Here is a 5,343-nt window from a genome sequence, read left to right on the forward strand (position 1 = left end):
GTTCTCGGATTTTTTAACTAATTTATGTGGCAATGTTACCTTCACATATGTCAACAATCCAGTCATGGCTGTATTCACATAAGAATGATATCCCTTAATTGAAGGTGCAATTTTCATTTTAGCAGCAGCAGCAAAAGGTTCTTGCACGCAAATCACATCAATATTATATTTACGAATATAAAACTCTAGGTCACTCAGCCTAGGTTTAATACTACGCATATTCCATGATATGAATTTAATTGTGTGTCTATCCATATGTGAGTAGTGTATTATTATGTAATCTGTACTTCATGCGCTTATATCCATTGATATTACGGAATTTAGGTTCACATAAGAAACATATAACTTCATGAATAATGTACATTCTATTACAGATGATTGTCCTAAGCTTAAAAGTACTTTTAACCATGTCAAATATTAGGTCTTAGCTTTGTCCCACTTCTTAGCACAGTCCCCTCGGTTGTTGTGCCGGGTGTACCTGGGGGGCTGGTGACGTCACTGGACTCCTCGTCTGACTCGGTGCCGCAGGGATCGTGGTAGTGTTCGTCGCTGCTGTCAGCGCTGACACGCCCACTCTGGTTATCAGCACTGATGTCATGACATCATATCTCCTCGCTCGTTTCTTTAACACTAATATCAGTACTAGTATCTCGGCAATGACAGTCCCTGTTCATTTTTTCCTTGTCCTGTCTCAAGTTATTGTTTTCTTGTCTCAGAGCTTTGATTTTCTTTAAAAGCTCCTGCACATTTATGTCACTATGGTCAGCTGGCGTGACGTCACTTCTTCCACATGGTTTTGCGGGGGATTCCCCGGCCAGGCCTGCGGTCATCCCTGCCCGAGGGTGAGGGACGGCCGCCTCGGCGGGCGCCTGGGGGGGGAGGGGGGTCGCGGTCTTGAGCTCTGTGATGATTAGCATCATCTTGTCAACCTGCTCCTTCAACAACGCAACCGTGTCGCGTAGTTCGGCTACCTCTGCTTCCCCACTCGCCGACAGCCCTTGAAGTCTCTGCGGCTGGTGACGTCACACACGGCACGGCTGGGCACTCCCCCGGCACGCTGGCCGCGGGTTGGGTTAGGAGGGCCGCGCTGGTCACTCGCGGTCGGCGCCGGGGCCACAGTGGGTGGGGGGGAGGGGCCAGGGCAGGGAGGGCCGCGCTGGGCACTCGCGGTCGGTGCTGCGGCCACAGGAGGAGGGGGGGGAGGTGCCAGAGCAGGGAGGGCTGTGCACCCCCAGTGCCAGGCAGTGACACCTGCCTTCCCACACCTGAAGCAGGATGGGACGAAGCTCGGTGCATCTGCAGCAGGCTCTCGCCCTGCAGCACTGCAAGGACACTCCTTGGCACTGTGTTGCTCGCCACATGCTGCGCAGCGTGCCTTATCCTTGCAATACTTAGCTACATGGCCGCTTCCCATGCAGTTGTAGCATATGACGGGGGATGCCCTCCACGGCCGCACGTGGCTGGTGGGCATGTATTTTCCGAAGAAATTGTATGTACTTGGAGGGGGTTGCTCTCCTTTCCATACGATGCGGATTCGGTTTAATGGTTGGCCATCCTTGTACACTCGAATGGCCTTGTGGACTCCATCGAGTGCATATGCATTATCAAGGTCAAGGTCCTTGTTATAATGTGTGACGAGGTATTCGTCATATTTTTCCGATTTCTTCTTTTCATCGCATGATTTGAAGGTAATACCTACAATAAGTCCCCCGGTAAGGTTTTCTATATAGCTCTGCTGGGAGCGGGCGACATAGATATATGGCGAGGAGAGCGTGTCCCCTCTCATAAGGTCAATGGGTTTACCCCTCAGGTTCGAAGAGGGGTTGCCAAGGTCCTGTAGCCATTTCATTTTTTCTTTTTTCGTGGTGCCTTCAGGGAAGGCGAGACGGACGTAGTCTTTCCTCGGTACGAGTGGCGTCTTGCTGGCGTTATTGGGCTCTCTTTTCTTTCTCTTTTTCTGGCCCACTAACGTGAAGCCGTCACCTCCTTGGTCAGCAGCGGCGTCTCCCACCTGGGCATCACCATCATTTTGTGCCTCTTGCATGGCGATGGGTTCAGCGGTCCTGTCCACTGAATTACAGGCTGAAGCGCACTCTTCAGCCGGGGGAGGGGTGGGACAGCTATCCCGCGAGTCTTCCCCCTCAGTGTTTACTTTGCGGTTTTCCCCCATCGTGGGGGTGGTGACCGCGGCGCCTGGCGCGCCTGGCTCGCCCGCCTCGTGACAGGTGAATTATGGCGCTCGGGACAACGGGGCACTCAGCTCCAACGGTCACTAACACAGTACTTGGCACTCGGCGGAGGAATGAATTCAATTGAATTTAAAACATAGCCATGTTCACATCACTACTCTCATGACGTTTCAATTGCGAGGTATATGCGCACCTAAAGATTCATGAACAATTTCCTCGTACATGACACCAGAGATCCATGTGTAAGGGGCGAGGGCACCGGAGCAGGGCACCACACGACCTCTTCGTGTGAGGTCACGGAGTGTACTGTTAGTCCGTAAACTTTCAAAGGTGGCGGTTATATCCGTAGAGTTTCCTTTGCCGATTTTAAGCGCTTTTTGTGCTAGTTTTACGCATTTTTGATCGTTATTCTTCTTATTTAAGCTTGTTTTACCCCATAATTTCCCTGATATACTTCATGCCCTCCCCTGCTAATGGGACTAGCAAATCAAGATCGTCGATGGAGAAATGGTACTCGATCTCCTGAACGATTCATTCGCAAAAGAAACAACGCCGAAAATCGATGAAATCATAGGATTTCATGCAGAAAAACATCATTTTTTTTACTTAATCTCTGCGAGGGTGCGTCGCGGTCTTCAACAATTACCGAATAACGATAAAAAATGCGTAAAACTAGCACAAAAGGCGCTTAAAATCGGTCAATGAAACACTACGGATGTAACCGCCATCTTTGAAAGTTTACGGACTGACGCGAAATAAATAAAAAACTCCACATTTCGGTTAAACTCTATGGGAATTCACACGTTCCAACCCCCAAAAACGTATTGACCAATAAACCAACCTAATATATCAATATAAATTGCCGTGATTAGGCGTGACTGCCCGACGGGAGCGTTGATGGGGGGCAAGCCCCCCAACACCCCCCAGGACACATTCTCTCCACCACGGTATGTACGGCAAGACAGAGCTGCATTCACACTGTAAAATAATAAACCAAATACCTTTATATCCGGAAACGTGAAACTTTCGTTTCTTTGTACTGTTGGTATTGCTTCGGTTTTAATCACCTTTTTCGTCCTTTGGAGCTCTTGATGGGCTCAGATATAAAACTGGGATGGTTACTGAAGTCTAATTATTATTCGATGCCACTGTAAAGGTCTTAAAAAGAACCCAGAATCAACACAACACTGGAAACGCAACATTTCTCACCGGCTTTCAATCTCGAAATGAGCGGTATGGTGAGCTGTCAACCTGTGGCTGGCACAAGAAAGTGTGAAACACTCGATGAACAGGATTCGATATGAGGGTATAGATAAATATAAAAATATGCAAATGAAGTATAACATTACTAAAAGATTTTAAAGGTATAAATGCGTACCAGCATACACAGATAATTAGCCAAATATCGTTTTGACAAGTGCGTAATGATAAACGGACTAGTTCGCGAACGTAAAAATGCGTTCGTGGGTCAGTGTCGTGTTTTTCCTAGCAAGGTAAACAAGCTCATCAACTTTGAATTTGAAAGGCGGCCGCGCATTATATTTTCGTCATTTAGCGGTGACTATAAGGCCGGTGCATCTTAAACTATATGCTATCCCCTTCTATTTTTTCCGCTCTATGAGATGGCGGTGTCCATTTTCCTCTATCTATGCGCGTCGCAGTCTTTAACTTATTCCCATAAGCGTAAACTGCTGCACAAAGCAAAGACGCTGCACAAAGCAAAGACGCTGCACAAAGCAAAGACGCTGCACAAAGCAAAGACGCTGCTCAAAGCAGAGACGCTGCACAAAGCAAAGATGCTGCACAAAGCAAACACACGGCACAAAGCAAACACACGGCACAAAGCAAAGACATGGCACAAAGCAAACACACTGCACAAAGCAAACACACGGCACAAAGCAAAGACTGCTGCACAAAGCACAAGATACTGCTCCACCAAAGAGAACTGGCTGGGGATAAAAGGGATAATAGAAAATAAATAAAAACATCCTAAACTAAGTGAGCCACAGTAAAAGTAACTAGATGAGCTGGCGATTAGCAATAACATAATCTAACTCTGAAAGAGAGAAGGTAAAAGCTGAAAGAAAAAGGCCAAGCTCTAAAAACTACCAAAAGTAAAAACTAAATAACTTGAAAACCTGTAAGAGAGGTAAAAACAGCAAAACATAAAACACAAACACCAAAAGTAAAAGTGGCTCACCAACGACTACTTAAAAGCATGCATGACAAAAAATAATGCTGGACGTCTCAACATCAGAAAGTGATTAATCAAGAGCGTTATCTCATTCACTGGAACATCTCACCGCAAAAGCCACCAAAACCACTGTTGTAGTGTGATCTGTCTAACCTAGGGGTCCCGTCCCAGTTCAAGTCACTCTTTTTGAATTCTGCCCTCCCTTGATGTTGGCGGGGGATACAGGCACAAATAGACCTGGTTAACCTTGTCAATTCAATCCCCTTAAGTGGTAGCGTGGGGGGTGTTCCAGTTTGAATACCACTTTCTGACGTTCAGCCTAACCATACGGTAAAATACATACTAAAAAGTAATCTAAGAGAAATACAAAAGTAAAAGAATGTGCTAAAGGCACCTAAAATTACTGACTGTCCTATGCAAAAACTAAGAGAAAAGACTTCCAGAGTGGAGAGCCTGGCTGAAGGCCTTACCATAAAACAAAGACAAAACCAGCAAGTCTGGCGTTAGAGCTGAAGGCTTAAAACCCTTAAACCTAAAAGAAAAAAATACGACAGTATAAAACCCGAGTCTGGTGACACCGAAACAGGAAAACTAAAACTAAAAGATCACTCAGACTCCCTACATTGAAATGTTAAAAGTTACAAATAAAACAGGTTTAGAAACAAACCAGTCAAGTTCATTTAAAAATAAATAAAAGGATGTTCAAATCATTCAATAAAAATGTTCTTAGGATCACGTCCAGCTCCTATGCAAAGAATATCAGGATCTCAATACTTAACTTATTATCTTCCGTGATCGTCTCTGTGTTCAGTTCAATAAATATGGCGACACTGCCGGTGGTTCAAAGCTTCGGAAGATAGCGAAACACACTCGTTGACGTCTCGACTCGTACTGTTTATTGTTTCCTTTTTTCAATGCCCCGGTGACGTCAGAGGCCAAACACTTTTACAAAATATAGTC

Source organism: Penaeus vannamei, chromosome 20 (genome assembly GCF_042767895.1).
Source record: "Penaeus vannamei isolate JL-2024 chromosome 20, ASM4276789v1, whole genome shotgun sequence".
Taxonomy (NCBI): domain Eukaryota; kingdom Metazoa; phylum Arthropoda; class Malacostraca; order Decapoda; family Penaeidae; genus Penaeus; species Penaeus vannamei.